The following is a 16,379-nucleotide window of genomic DNA, read 5'->3' as shown; positions in this document are numbered from 1 at the left end:
CAACTGGGGACTTGGCCGACAGGACCATAGAACACCGGTCCTAAAGGATCTACATTGGCTCCCAGTATGTTTCCGAGCACAATTCAAAGTGTTGGTGCTGACCTTTAAAGCCCTAAAGGCCTCGGCCCAATATACCTGAAGGAGCATCTCCACCCCCATCGTTCAGCCCGGACACTGAGGTCCAGCTCCGAGGGCCTTCAGGTGGTTCCCGCACTGCGGAAAGTGAAGTTTCAGGGAAACAGGCTGAAATTTAAGACCCCAAGGTTCTCCCCTGCGGAGGTTGATAGAAGATGTAGTTCCCCACTTCAGGGTAGGGTGGGGGCTCTGAGCTGTGTGTGGTGAGCTTAGCAGCAGGTGGATTTACAATTCTCAACCACCCCCGCCTTTTGACGCTTCCTGGGAGTCAATCCTCTTCTCTGATCCTTCTCTTCTAAAGATCCCGCCAAAGTGAATGACAACAGAAACAATGAAGTGTAACATCTTTGCAGCTGTCACCGATTTCATTGATTCTGCCAGCTCATTATAAATAATAAAAAAGGGATTTTATTTTGAGGGGGGGTGGAGGGAGAAGCCTCGAAAGTGGGCGGACGGGCAAAGCCATTGAAGTTGTCAAATGGTGCAGATTTGCAGAATTGGATTTGTCATGACATTTAGGAGAGAGAAGAGGCTCAAAAGCTCTTTTCACAGCTCTGGGTGAAAGAGAGAAAAGAAGGGGGAAACACAAATCTGCATCTCTGTGTGGAAGGAGTTCAGTTCCCGCATCCATCCCTGCACTCTCAGGTGACCGAGGTGGAAGAGAACTCTCAGCCTCAACCTTTCCATCTATGAAATGGGTTCAATCTTCACTCATGTTTTGAACTGAGGGGTGGGGAATGAATAGCCTTGGTGTAAACAGGCCCTGCTGTTAGGCAGAGTGAGGCAGCTGACTCAGATATTAGATGCTGGGGGAGAAGAAGCAGTCAGTGATAGCCCCTGCCCAGCTGTTTCCCTGTGTACAGCATGTGTACTATCCATCAGCCATCCTCTTGGAACAGGCTTGGCAATGTGGGTGAAAAAGCTAGGAGAAAGCCCGGTAATAAAGTTGCTTTCCTTTAAATGGAAACAGGATTGGAGCCACAGTGGAAATGCAGACTAAACCCGAACCACTTGGTATCACAAAGAATATTTCTGTCAGGCTCTGCACCGTACATTTACATACCTCCCAACTCTTTCTGACCAAAAAGCAAGATGTACGTCTTCCGGAATGCTCTCCAGGGCGAGTCATGTGACCTGCACTGTGCTCGTGCTCCCCCCAAAAGCACTTTTGGGAGGGCAAGATCGCTCCCAAAAAGTACTGGGTGAGAGCACAGCGTGAGAGCGGCACCCAAAATGGCCGCTGAGATCTCACGAGAAAAAAACGGGATGTCCCGCTTTTCCGGGGCACTTGGCAGGTATACATTTAAAGCAGTATCATATCACTCTAAACAGTCATGGCTTCTTCTTCCTTTCCTCTGTCTCTCTTTTAAAAAAAAGAAAAAAAGATGGCAGATCTCTTTTCTGGAAAAGAGAGGAAAAAGAGGAAGAAGCCATATCTGTTTAAAGTGGCATGTTACTGCTTTAAACGCTTCCCCCCTGAAAAATCATGGAAGCTGAGATGCTGAGGGTTGTTAGGAGAGCCTTGTTCCCTTCACAGAGCTACAAAGTGGTTTAACAATCAATCCCTATTTCCTGGGAGCTCTGGAAATACCCCAAAACTAGTGGTGGTGGTGGTGGACAAGTTCTCCGTCCCTGTCTAGGATGTTGCAATCTACCAAAGCAAACTGTAGTTTGAGCCACATGGAGCTGCAGAGAAAGCGATGGAGGCAGAGATTTTGGACTGCAAATTGGGGCTGGTGGCTGCCTCCTTCTCTAAAGATCTGGTGCAGGATGCTGGATTTGGCTGTCTGAGGGAGTGCTTAAGCCAGTGTTTCCCCAACTTTTTCAAGTGTCTGTCCCCCTGGTTCCATAAACTCACCCCCAGTGCCCACTACCCTGTAAACAACATTATTCATAATAGCAGTTTGCAGGACCTGCTACAGTGATGGCCAAACTTGGCCCTCCAGCTGTTTGGGGACTACAACTCCCATCATCACTGACCATTGGTCCTGTTAGCTAGGGATGATGGGAGTTGTAGTCCAAAAACAGCTGGAGGGCCAAGTTTGGCCATCACTGCGCTACAGAATATAGTAACACAACAACATTCAAAACAGGAGCAATTAATTGTACATTTCTTCGAAATCCAATCAAAACCATTTAATCTACTCAACAATCATTTGATCCAGTGATCAACATCTCCAACAAGCAACTGGGTGGAGTTGTGCCTCCATCTACGCTCAGATGGTATATCTGTCAATCAACTAAAAAATGACAAAATGCCCCAAAGGGAGACTATACCTGGGTAAGAATACCCTTCCAACATTTCTCAGATGAAAAGTGGGACCTTCTATTCTACACCAGGAAGTTTCTCCTGCATTTGATCTCACCACAAACATGTGTCATATGTTCTTGGCCTACAGCTCCCATGATCCCTAGCTAGCAGGACCAGTGCTCAGGGATGATGGGAACTGAAGTCTTAAAACATCTGGAGGGCTGAGGTTGTGGAAGCCTGGTGTACATTTTCCTTGAAAATTGTAGGAAGCGCTTTGTATGCCAGCTTCATTGTTTCCTTCATTTGGTGCAGCTATTTTATTTTCAGTATAAACAGGACTCGGTTTTTTGCACCTACACACAGAGAGAGAGCAAAGGTTCCTGTTTCTGAAAAAGGACAGGAGTCCAGGCGGTCTGATCTTTCCACCACTTTTAATTCTTCTCCGAGAAGAGGAGGGCAGGGAAAATGAAAACCGGGGCATTCCGGGATCAAAACAGAACTGGGACGGCTTCTGCAATTCTGGGACTGTCCCTGGAAAATCGGGACACTTGGAGAACATGCATAAGCAAAGGAGGCGCCTCTGGGATGTCTCCCCACTTAGGGAAATGGGGAGGAACTTAGAAGAGCTGCGTCTCTCTAAAAGAGCGCAGGAACTCTGAGGACTGTCAGTTGACCAGCCGAGGTGGGAAACCCTGCTATCAGCACTAGTTAGACAGCAAGGATATTTAGCACTTAACACAGCAGTTCCTAGACATTAACTAACTAATCAGACAATTGGGAGGGAGGGAGCCCAAGTGAAGGCGACTGGGAAAGGAGAGAGGGGAACAGCAGGTGGACCAGACTGACTCAAGGTAAGCCAGCTCCCAAAGTTCTCCTTGTTTTCTTGCTTAGGCCTACTTTTCTCCTCTGGGCTAAATTTCCCTTGCACACTCACTCCTGCATCTCCCTCCGCCGTTACCTATCACGAGGGAGGTATACCAATTTGTCACAAGATCCCCCCTCCAGAAACAGCTCCCCTGCCTCCGAGTCCCTTGGTCTCCCCTTCCTGCCTTCCAGCCTTGACAGGGGCTGCTGTTAATGGGCTGGCAGGTATCAGCCACCAGCGGCTCCATCTTAAAAAGAAAGCCCGCAAGGGGGCGGGAGACCAGGAGGGGAGGCAGCCGCAAATCAAGAAGCCTGCTTGTCAACACCGCGGTCATTAGGTTGTTTTGCCAGACACGCAACCCCATTAGAAACCATCACATGTCAGCTTGCCAATAAATTCCCCCTCGCTCCCTCCTTCCGCGGAGATGTCAGGAGGGAGATCAGAGCCTCGCAAGCTTTTCCAGCCAAGCAAAATAAAAAAATAAAAATAAAATCTCCCAGGGCAGAGCCCCAAGGAAGAGCTCTTGCTGCCATCCAGGGCACAGAATGATCCAGCTTCCCAGCTTTGTACATTTTCTGCCAATCATTGGAACAGTACTAATGTCCCACTTCCGGAGATGAGTTTTCTCCCCGCTCCCAAATCCATATCATCACACACCAAGCAGCAAGAACCTCCAGGGGTTCCAGGTTCATTTTCCTTGGAATAAAGGTCAGCAGGGACTATGTTGCCTTTAGGACATATGGTTTCATTTACGCATAAGTACAACCTGAGCATAAGACGGAGAGGCTCATGGCATTAATAACCCCAACAGATCTTGCTTTTTTGTTCAGCACAGTTTTGGATCTAGCACAGAGCAAGCAGGTCTCTGTGCCTCCAGCTTCCAGCCTTCTTGCAGCTCAGCTCAGCTGCACACCAATGGCTTTTGTTCTACTACCTTGCAGGCCAGGTGAGGGAGGGTGGAGGAAAGGCCCCACCACTAACCTGGAGGGACCCATCACTTAGTGGTAGCTGTTGCAACCTGACTCATTCTTTTGGGATGCTGATGAGGACACTTAAGTGGTCAGTTAAGGCCATTTTTGTCTTACAAAGACACTTGCACGACTCGTTCAGCAACAAGAATCCTCGACAGTCACACGTTGGTTTTTGAACAGCTTAGTTCTCGAACGTTTTGGCTCCCAAATGCTGCAAACCCAAAAGTGAGTGTTCCGGTTTACGAACTATTTTTGGAAGCCAAACGTCCAATGGGGCTTCCGTGGCTTCCAGTTGATTGCAGGAGCTACCTGCAGCCAATCAGAAGCCGCGCTTTGGTTTTGGAAGTCGAAAAGACTTCCGGAACGATTCCGTTTGACCTCCAAGGTACAGCTGTATAAGGTTCTATCCTCAGAACCTCAAGAATGAGAAGGGACACCATTGAGCCTCTCTCCCACAGTGCTGGAACTAGCAGATATACACTGAAGCTGAATATTGGGAGATTCAGGGCAGATAAAAGAACTTTCTTAACGCAATGCATAGTTAAACTCACACGAAGGCAACTAGATGACTTTAAAAGAGGACTGGACAAATTCATGGAGGGCAAGGCTATCAATGGCTATTATCCATGATGGTTTGGCTCTGCCTTCACAGCCAAAAATGCTTCTGAATACCAGTTGCTGAAAACCACAGGAGGGAAGAGGGCTCTTGTGCTCAGGTCCTGTTCGAGGGTGAATGAATGAATGAATCTTTATTTGCGTCAGCCACCGACCATAGCAATAAAACAACAATACAATATACAAAGAATAGAAATAAAAAGTCAATTATATAAAATATATAAAATAAAATATAGGGTTTTGAATCAATAGTCAAATAGTGGATCTTCTTATGATTCCCCCAGCTAAAAACCTTGCAGCCTTTGCTGTCACCTGCTCATTTTGATCTGCCAAGAGAAAGGATACTGTGGCAGTGGTTGGGTGACCCAGAATGGACAATAAAAGAGGGGTGATAATCTCATTCCTCAAGTCTTTATAAAGAGTGCAAGCCAGAAGGGCATGCGCCACCAATTCGGTACTGCCATCTCCACAGGGACAGAAGCGTTTTCCGTGTGGAACCTGTTGGAATCGTCCCTCAAGTGCAGCCGAGGGCAATACATTAAATCTTGCAAGAGTAAAAGCATGTCCATATTTTAGAACTGCTAGGTTATGCAGATAGGGTGCCAGAGAGTCAAAATGGAAAGGTGGAAAACAGTCATACCATGGGCAAAATTTCCTTATTGCGGCCAAGTTGTTCTGACGCTCGATATCATTTAGGCGCTGAAAAATTAGACTGTTTGCTTTACTAAAACCCAAAGCGAGTAGCTGTTGTGGTGATAAACCACAAGAGTAAAGTTTTTGATAGACAGTTCAGGTTGGTGGCCATCACTGCCTCCAATGGAAACAAGTTTCATAGTTTAACTATGTGCCACACAAAGAAGAACTTTCAGAAGTACCAGAAGGTACTTCACTGCAGGAGAGTTGGGCCAGATGACCCTCATAGTCCCTTCCAACTCTACGATTCTATGATTATTATTAGTACCATTAGTACCCACCAGAACAGTGGTCCTGAGGGGGCAACTAGGGTGCCCTCAGGCGGGTGGTGTCTACCTTCACTCTCTTGAAGAGGCAGAGAACACCATCTTTCCAGATGTGAGTTCCTCCTCTTTCTGTAGAGGCAGTTTGTTTCCTGCCTTCCTTGAAGTTAAGTCGCATTTATTCTAGTATGTGGGGGCCTTCATACAAAAAAAGACATTGCCTGCAAGCCTAATTCTCTCAGTGTGTGGTAAGGTGGGTCAAGACCATGTGACTTCCAGCTGCAACACCCCCCCCCCCAAAAGTGAATGCATCAGGGGACAACAATTGAATTAAGAATGTACATAAGGCACAAAAACTAGAGGTCAATTTTTGATACTGTATAAGGGCACAATGTCCGCAGTCATAAAATTATGCGCAAGTTGGAGAAAGCAGATGGGAATTTTCTTTCTCCTCTCCTTCTGCCATAATACAAGAATCTCATTACTGAAAAACAACAGCAACACGCAAACACCTGAGTTCCAGTAAATAGCTTTCATAACTGTGGTTGAATTGTGCCATTCAGAAACAGGGAGCTAACCCTGACTTTGCCAACCACGTCAGGTCAAGTTACAGGAACGTAGCCTTAGGTGCATTAAAAAAAACCCCAAACCAGTCTGATTTGGCAGCTGCTGGATGCTAATGCCAAGAGTTAAATTAATGACTAGTTTGGCTAAGTACGAATTTATTGCATTATTTTAGAAAGAAGAAAGAAAAGCACATCATCAAGGTAAAAGAGCTGGCACAAAATAGATGCTTTGCAAAAGCAGAACAAAATCCCACATTACCTTGAAAGATTCTATCTCCCCTTAACATTGTTTCAGGAAAGTGTTGCCCAGTTTCTAAAGGTGATTCTTGGATCGCTTCCCCTTCCCCTAGGCAGGATGGAGAAAATGAACAGAGGGAAGTTCTCCAGCCCCCTCACAGAACCCAGGACCATGCAGTGAAACGGAGTGTTGGAAGATTCAGGAGAGACAAAAGTAAGTTATACCTGCATCACATAGTTAAACTATGGAACTCACTTCCACAGGAGGCAGTAACATACTTGTGTGGCTATAGAAGAGGGATCAGACAAAACCATGGGGAATAAGGCTATCAATGGCTGCTAGTCACCACTACTGTCAGCAGCTCTCCAGCGTTTCAGACAAGGGTCTCTCTCACCCTCACCTGGAGGTGCCAGGGATGGAAACAGGGACCATTCCAGCATGTAAACAAAAGGTGCTCTGCCAACTGAGCTGCTATTCTTCTTGTTTCCAGTGGTTTGGGGGCAAGGAGGACCATAAAGAAGGCTGATTGCCGCAGAATTGATGCTTTTGAATTCTGGTGCTGGAGGAGACTCTTGAGAGTCCCATGGACTGCAAGAAGATCATACCTCTCCATTCTGAAGGAAATCAGCCCTGAGTGCTCACTGGAAGGACAGATCGTGAAGCTGAGGCTCCAATACTTTGGCCACCTCATGAGAAGAGAAGACTCCCTGGAAAAGACCCTGATGTTGGGAAAGATGGAGGGCACAAGGGGACGACAGAGGACGAGATGGTTGGATAGTGTTCTCAAAGCTACTAACATGAGTCTGACCAAACTGCGGGAGGCAGTGGAAGACAGGAGTGCCTGGCGTGCTCTGGTCCATGGGGTCACGAAGAGTCAGACACGACTAAACGACTAAACAACAACAACAAAGGACTTTCCTCAGCTGAACTGGCTACCCCAGGGGTAGGCAACCTAAGGCCCGGGGGCCGGATGTGGCCCATTTGCCTTCTTAATCTGGCTCGCCGATGGTCCGGGAACCAGCGTGTTTTTACATGAGTAGAATGTGTACTTTTATTTAAAATGCATCTCTGGGTTATTTGTGGGGCCTGCCTGGTGTTTTTACATGAGTAGAATGTGTGCCTTTATTTAAAATCCATCTCTGGGTTATTGGCATAGGAATTCGTTCATTTTTTCCTCTTCAAAATATAGTCCAGCCCCCCACAAGGTCTGAGGGACGGTGAACCAGCCCACGGCTGAAAAAGGTTGCTGACCCCTGGGCTACCCTGTCCACCTGGGGCAGGTCTGGTCATTGGCTAGATGGCATATGGAAGTTAACTGAATAACCCGTTAGAACAATATCATGAACACCTTTCCTGGCGTTGGTTGCTAGTGTGCAAAAACCGAAGCCTGAAAGGGAGAAAGACAGCCATCTGACTGCTTTGATGGTGATGCCTTTATTTACATATGAAAGAGGAAGCAGCCAGGAGTTCACCCACACCCATAAAAACCTGCTGACAGCTTCCAGAAAGAACTGCAACACTGTAAAAGGGGCTGGAGCAGGAGGCAAAACAAGGACCGAGCAGTGAAAAACTTGATGTGTCAGTTTGGAACACAGGAAGCTGCCTAGTCTAGTCTAGTGCCTACACTGACTGGCAGTGACTCTCTGGGATTTTAGGTGGTGAAGCTCTCCCAGCCCTAACTGGAGAGGCCATTGGGGAGGGAACCTTGAGCAAATGCTCTAACCACTGGGCTACAGCTCCTTCCCGTAGGTGGCCCACCCCAGGCTTTAAAGAAGACTGGATAAATTCATGGAGGACAAGGCTATTCATGGCTACTCTAGGCTCTGCCTCCACGGTTGGAGACAGCAATGTTTCCAGTTGTTGGAAGCCGCAGGAGTGAAGAATATTCTTGTGTTCAGGTCCCACTTGCAAGTTTCCCAGAGGTTGGCCACTGTGAGAAGAGGATGCTGGACCAGATGGGCCACTGGCCTGATCCAGCCAGCTCCTCTGATGTTCTTATGGTGGTGCTAATCCTGCTGCCACTGAGTTAGCCTGTGGAATCTGATGGTACGTGCCTACAATGGACCTGGCAATTCCACCCACTTTGGCTTCCTGTCATTATTTAATTTTGCCACTAGGCGGCACAGGATTTTGTTTGTGTCTTGGTGGAATCTTGAATGTGTATGGATGCTGATATTATTGTTTTGTGGTTTTTCTGCTCAGGAATCAAGAATGCGTATGAATGACGATCGCTATTGCCTTTTCTTTTGTCTGGTAGAATCAGAAATGCGTACGAGTGACAATTGTTATTGCTTTTCTTTTTTATCCTAGCTGTCTTGAAGTCTCGCTGAATATCTGTCTCGCACGCAACGAGATTAATCCAATTAGGTCTGCATTGCAGGTTGCCTCCTGCATTCCGTCTTAAGAACTGCAGGCTTGGAATTAAGTCATCATTTCTTACTCTACCCCCGCTTTCCCCTCCCTGTTCAATATCTTGCCTGATGAGTTTTGAAAAGCTTGCTCATGACATTTTGGTTGTCCCTAGAAAAGGTATTACAGCACTGTGGCTTATTTAGACAAATTCACAGAAAGAGACCTTCTAAGGTCAACTATCTCAGCCTCCAGTTGAATGCATGCACCTTGGGTGCTGATCAGAGCCAATCAGTGTGAAAGGAGATGAGTCAGCTACTGAGGATTGGCTCCTGGGGTCATGCTTAAGAAGGTACACAGGAAGAATTCAGAGGAGGAGTTGTTCTGTACACTCTACAGCTAAGCATTTAGGAACACTGAAAACAAGGTGCTTCAGTGTCGAGAGAAGGGTCTGAAAGCTGTTACGCACAATGAAACTTCAAGAAAAACATAACTTCAGTCACTTTGAAATAAGGTATTACAACACTCCAAATCATTTGCCCGTGAACGTGCCCAGAATAGAGTAGATCTCGACAGTGAACTTAGTCCAAGTACTACAGTCAAGATTTGTTGTGTTTGTTAGTATCTATTCCTTAATTGTCTGAGAAAATCTCAATAAAAAAATCAATTTATGTTAAAAAGGGGAAATAGATCTAGCTGAAAGGCAAAATGTGGAGATCTGCATTGATTGTTGCGATACCTCCGTAATTATTGTTGTTGTTTATCAGATTATGCAACCTTCTAAGATTATACAATTATCTTAGAAGGGGTGTGGCTGCGACTATCACGAAGGGACTCTGCACTTCCAAATTTGCATTTGCAAATTATCTACACTACTGTAGATTATTGGCACCCACAACCCGAACATTGGAAAGAGGGAGAAGAGTTGCATACACAGCCTTAGATCATTCTGCAACAGAAACACAGAATCACAGAATTGTAGAGAAATCTGTGCTGCCCCTTCCCTGTTTGGTGTCAGAGGCTGGAAGATGGGAACCATGCAAAACCTACTGTGAGGACAACTTCTTAGCAAAAAAAAGGTGATCTCAGCACACTACAGAACAAAACAAGGTTCAAGCATTAGAACGTAAACATTATCCCCAAGTCAAGACAGGATAAGTCGATTTGCTCCAGGCAGTGATCTCCGTCCTGTGCTGGGTACATTCCAAACAGCACCGCTTCTCTTCCACTACATTTCAGCTACTTCTGAAACCTGCTTCCACTGAAGCTAGCACCATCAGTTGTGTAATTAACACCAATGCATTTCAGTGGAAGTGAAACGCTGAAAGCAATGCAGAAAACAATGTGAATATTTATGTAACCTTTGTGAACTGCGGGGGGGGGGGGAGCAATTAAAAGCAAATAGCGCTCGTATTTGCTTGCGTCATTTCTGTTCCTGACCTCAGCTGAATGTGCACACTGCAGCAATTTCCATTTTGGATAGAATTCTCCAACATCCCTACTCCAGAGTGATATGGTCGCATTTCTGGACCTTGCAGAGCCAATACTGCAAAGCAAAATATATGGAAAGTCAACAAAGATGATGGAATCAAGGTGTTCTGGGCAGTGGTGGGTGGTGCCCATTGGGACTGGTCAATGACAGGCAGATTCAACTAGTTCTAGTTTTGTCCCCTATCTGCCTCCCTGTTAAATTATACACTGAGACCACGGAGGAGGAAGCTGACAACCAGGGCCGCCCCCTTGACTGGATGCAAGCAAGAAGGCAGGCAGGTGAGGGCTGTATAACGGCAGACCGAGTTTGGTGGTGCAGAACCCCCTTTAACATTATGAACCCATTTTAGAGAAGAGAAAACTAAGACGCTCAAGGACCGAAGGCGAGAGTCTCTGAAGTTCACAGCAAGGGAGCTTTCAAAACCAGGCCACTCATTGCTTTGGCATAATCAACCAACTGGATTCCACATACCGCAGCTGAACAGGTTGTTCCCAGGCCTGAGAGACTGATCTGCTGGACAAATGTCACATAAACTACTAGCAGGGGGTGGGGAAGTAATGCAATATAGTGTCTGGCAACCTCTCCTTTGTTTGAGAGATTGGTCATTAAATGGCCCAGAGTTTCCTTAATGGCAGGGAGATTCATGCTCTGGGAATGGAAACTTGTCAGAGGTTGGGAGAAGACGCTATGCCCAGGCTGCACATATTTCTGCCCTCCCCAAAGAATATTAGGAATGGTCACTTGTAAGGGTGCTAGTTCTGTGGGGGTAAACTACCATTCCCAGAATTCTTTGGGCAAGAAGCTGTGCATTAAATGCATGGTGTGCAAGAAGTCCTAGTGATATGTAGGGCTTCCTACATATCGGTTCGGAAACTTCAGCTGGTGAAGAATTTGGCAGCCAGATTGCTCATCGGGGCAATTGAGCATATTGCACTAATCCTGGTCCGACTGGCGTGGCTACCAATTAGTTTCTGGGCCTGATTCAAAGTGTTGGTTTTGACTTATAAATTCTTAAACAGCTCAAGGCCGCAATACCTCAAGGACTGGCTCTCCCCATATAAACTGACCCAGAATCTACAATAATCCTGTGAGGCCCTTATTCATGTGCTTTATCCACTAGAGATATTGAGGGTGGCAACACGAGAAGGGGCCATAGCTGTCAACTTTCCCCTTTTCTTGCGAGGAATCCTATTTGGAATAAGGGAATTTCCCTTTAAAAAAGGGAAACATTGACAGCTATGGAAGGGGCCTTTTCTGCAGTGGCTTCATTACATATCTTTAGGCGCCAGCTGGAAAACACTCCTCTTCAACCAGACCTCTGGCTGATTGACATCTCATGGGCCCATTAAGTATCAACACCTAAATCTGGGATCCTCTCCAAACCTGTGCCAAAGTTTTGCAGGGGTTTATTCCCCACCTCACCTCACCTTGGCAGCATTTTGTGTTTCATGTTATCAATGACTCACTTTGTGGGGCACTGCAAAATGTGAGGCTTTCCCTACAAACTGATATCCACAGTTCCGTGGCCCCGTTGCTCCAGACATTGCATCTTCTTGTGCAACCATCTGGGACCCACATGGGAGCGGTAGGTGGGGCCAGAGAAGAGGCAAGAGGGGGCAGAGGAACACATTGAATTGTTACCTTTGTACAGCAGGTCAATTTCTAAACAAACCCCTCTCTAACCCCCATCTAGGCAAGCAAAAGGCAACATCAGAGTTCATCCCAACCATGGAATCAATACTCAAGGAGGGGGCGTGTCTGGAGAGAGTCCAAAGGGCCTGACAGAGAGCCCAAGAGGGCCACATTCCTGATGTTCCCTATCCCTGACAAGAGGCAAAACTAGGCTTTATTTCACCCAGGTCAAAGACCCTGTTTGGCACCCTCCCACAAGCATTTGTGTACACACACACACACACACAGAGCTGGGAGCATCAATGGTACCCCTCTGGAGGCTTCACCAGGGGCAAAAACCTGGATAGCCCCTCCCCCCAGCTATGGCTCTGTCCTGGCCTGGGGGAAAGTATCTTGGAAAGGGAAAATCAGAGCAAGACCACCAGGACACACCATTAAGAGTCAGCTCTGGGAAAGGGAAAGGACCCCTGGAAGGTAAAGTCCAGTCGAATTCAACCACAGTGGTACCTCGGGTTAAGAACTTAATTTGTTCTGGAGGTCCGTTCTTAACCTGAAACTGTTCTTAACCTGAGGTACCACTTTAGCTAATGGGGCCTCCCGCTGCCGTTGTGCCACCGCTGCACAATTTCTGTTCTCATCCTGAAGCAAAGTTCTTAACCCGAGGTACTATTTCTGGGTTAGCGGAGTCTGTAACCTAAAGCATATGTAACCTGAAGTGTATGTAACCCGAGGTACCACTGTATGGGGTGCAGCGCTCATCTCCGCTTTCAGTCCGAAGGAGCCTGTGTTTGTCCACAGACGGCTTTTCCGGATCATGTGGCCAGCATGTGCAGATACACAAATCTGCAAAAGAGGGGCTTATGTATTCTGAACAGCCCCCATAAGAACCATACGGAACAAAACACTGGGATCCGCATACCTGGGTCCCCTCAACAGCAGCCTGCTGCCACCTCCCTCCGCTCAAAGTCAATCGCCTCTCCTTCGCCATCCGTCTTTCCTAGTTTAATGGCATTCATTTTTACGAGCCAGATTTAAGACGCTCTCAATTGTCTCGCTCAATCAGTTTCCGCGGGATTTATGCCGCTAGTCAAAGAGGCCCGGAGGCTGATGGATTTATGCCGGTTTAATTTCGATATCTTCAAACACACATACACACACACACACACACACACACACACCAAGTGGATCTGGCAAACGGGAACGGGATGAAGCATCTGCGCGGCTGGGCTGTGCACAGGATCTGAAAATGGAGCACTGAGATGAGTCACTGGCAGCCATCTGTCTCGCTGCCAGCTTTGCTTTAAAAACCAGGAGAGAGTTTTACATATATATAGTAGCAGAGTGGTCTGGCCAATGTTCCTGGTCATTTCTCCCCACCACCACCACCTTTGCTGCTTTGCTTATCCATCACTGGAAAATAAAATGGCAGGGGACTGGGCCACGGCTGGGCTGGTTCAGTTGCTTGACTGTCCCACCTTTTAAGGGGTCAGGAATACCTATTGTTGCCATCACTCCAGCTTTCCCCCTTCTGCCCCTCCAAGTGACTACAGAAGATTCACCTGCATTCATCTTCATCTTCATCATACTCATCATACTCAAATTGACTCACCTGCTTCCAAAGCGTCACATTTTTGTGACTTGCAAAATATTTTCTGGTTTCAGAACATTTAAATAAACCTGCCAAGAAAACATACCCTCTGAAGCAGGCTCATTTTTTTTTCTTTTTTGGCTAATATTGTTGTTAACTGATTTGCAGAGATTAATTTGTGTATATGCACACACGCAACAGATTAATATATGCACGTTTCTAGCTCCTGATGTATTTGCAGAGGAAGCTCCTGATTAATTTGTGTATACGCACATACGTGACAGATTAATAAATGCAAGTTTTTCGCTCTAAATGTATTAGCGGAGAAAGGCTCCTGATTAATTTACCCAATATATATTTTGGTTAATGAACGGAACAGGGCGGGGGAATCTTTTGAGTTTGCCGGATGGGATTTGCAGTAGAACTTGCTGTCTCCTTTTGCTAGCCAATGTAGGGTTAGGAGAAGAATGTTGCACACCCCGTGGGCTGTGTTCCCAACTGGGCAGCCTAAAGGGACTTGCCTAAAGAAAAATGTTTTTAGCAGGTGCCAAAAAGAGTACAGTGGTACCTCTGGTTAAGAACTTAATTCGTTCTGGAGGTCCGTTCTTAACCTGAAACTGTTCTTAACCTGAGGTACCACTTTAGCTAATGGGGCCTCCCGCTGCCACCGCACCACCGCCGCACCGTTTCTGTTCTCATCCTGAAGCAAAGTTCTTAACCTGAGGTACTATTTCTGGGTTAGCGGAGTCTGTAACCTGAGGCCTCTGTAGCCTGAAGCGTCTGTAACCTGAGGTACCACTGTACAGGGAAGGAGTCTGCCTGATGTCAATAGGCAGGGAGTTCCAAAGTCTAATAATAATAATAATAATAATAATAATAATAATAATAATAATTTTATACCCCACCCATCTAGCTGGGTTTCCCCAGCCACTCGGGATGGCTCCCAACACAACAACAACAAAGCGCTAAACATTAAAAACTTCCCTAAACAGGGCTGCCTTCAGATGTAGGTGTAGGTGCTGCCATACTAAAATATTGATTTGTTATGAACGTGGAACTGGTGTCATGTGGCATCTGTAAGGATACCAGTTCCATTTCAAAAGTAGATATATCAAGGAAGCTTATAATATAGATATAAAATAAAGTAAGAGTTGTAATCTAACAACATATGGAGGGCACCGCCTTAACTATTCCTGATTTATGTAATAAAAAAGACACTCATACAAATTCTCTACCATCTTGAATGTAATGGGGGGGAGGGGGGGAGCCCATGTCTTGGGAACGTCACCAAAATTCTCTTCCACTCTTAGAAGTGTGATTGCCATGGTGGTGCAATGGGTCAGAAGGCTGATGGTTTGAGCCCACCCAGGTCCGACTGGGAACAGGATTTCCTGAATTTCAGAGGGCTCGGGAACCCTTCCAGCTCTTAGATTTTATGATCCATGTCTTTTCTTTAAAAAAAAAAATTCAGGAGAATTTCTCGGCGCAGCATTAATGAAACAAGCTTTTAAGAATCCAAGGGCTTCGAAGTACTTTAATGACGCAGTTGCCAGTTCCATTCTACTCTCTCTCAGGGAATGTTGGCGGCTCGCGAAAGCCCAATAGCAAAAAAACCCCACAACCCTTTTCATTTACTAGTCAATTCCAGCCCTTCCGAAGTGAAATTAATGCTCTTGTTAGAGCCGGGCCAGGCCATATACGTTTCATCGAGAACAATTTGCAGAGCTGAAGAGGAGCTCTATCAGAGGCCTCCCGTTTTTTCAAAACAGAATGAAGGTGACTTCGCCACGAGTTTTGACCAAAATCTCTCTCAGGCAAGCACAACAGAGGCGGCTGGGGGAGGGGAAAATAAATGAGAAAAATGTCACCTGAGAGATGGCTTTGAAATCCAATCATGGCAGGAGACAAGAAACATGCCCTTGTTTAATAAAGCACTCAACAGTGGCAGCAAAGTTGGGTCGCGGCAAAGCGGCGAGGCTGTCAGAAGAAACTTCCACTTCAAAAAAAATTATGTTCTTTTTGGGGGAATTGAGTGTGTGTGCATGTGCGTGTTAATTCCAAAGAAACCTGCATTCATCCGCTTTGCCAGTTTCCCAGGAAATTCACTGTTAAATGTTCCTAATATAATGATCTCAAGACAAAAGGAAGCCAATTAAGATGTAAATTGGTAATAAACGACATTGTTCCGAAAGGATGACTCATGGCTATTCAGAATTCTCAGTGAAACAGCAATTGGATCTCAGGCATGGAAGATGACCGATTCCTGAGACATGCATATTTATGGGAGGATATTAGCAATATCCAGCATTGGCTTGGCCGGTGACTTTGAGCTGAGATATTGCTTTTCATGGCCTGGTATCTAACACACCTACAAAGACATTCAACATTGCTGTCTACTGCTGGGTTGAGTGGGTTGAAGGAGCCTCTAATTCCAGACCCTCCAAGTGTGCCTATTTTCCAGGGAAAGCCCCGGATTTACAGAAGCTGTGCTGGTTTCTGATTTGATCCCGGAATGTCCTGCTTTTCCTTAGGATGTCCATATTTTCATCAGACAATCGTTGGAGGCTATGCAACCCCTGAGCCAGGTGTCGGAGCCAGCCGTTGGCTCCCACAGCCAGGGAGATAAGTAACTACACACGCGTTAGAAGACATCTGAAGGCAGCCCTGTATAGGGAGGGTTTTTTTAATGTTTAATGTTTTATTATGCTTTGATAAATGTTG

General features: G+C 46.2%; 1 protein-coding gene across 4 annotated transcripts in view; it reads right to left on the bottom strand.

Moving 5' to 3' along the window:
• Positions 1-16,379, bottom strand: part of NOS1 (nitric oxide synthase 1) — a 114,109-nt gene that overhangs the window by 76,726 nt on the left and 21,004 nt on the right. The window lies entirely within an intron of this gene.

This window comes from Podarcis raffonei, chromosome 16 (genome assembly GCF_027172205.1).
Source record: "Podarcis raffonei isolate rPodRaf1 chromosome 16, rPodRaf1.pri, whole genome shotgun sequence".
In the NCBI taxonomy this organism is placed as follows: domain Eukaryota; kingdom Metazoa; phylum Chordata; class Lepidosauria; order Squamata; family Lacertidae; genus Podarcis; species Podarcis raffonei.
The sequence above is the reverse complement of the archived record's forward strand: the minus strand, read 5'-3'. Positions and strand labels throughout refer to the sequence as shown.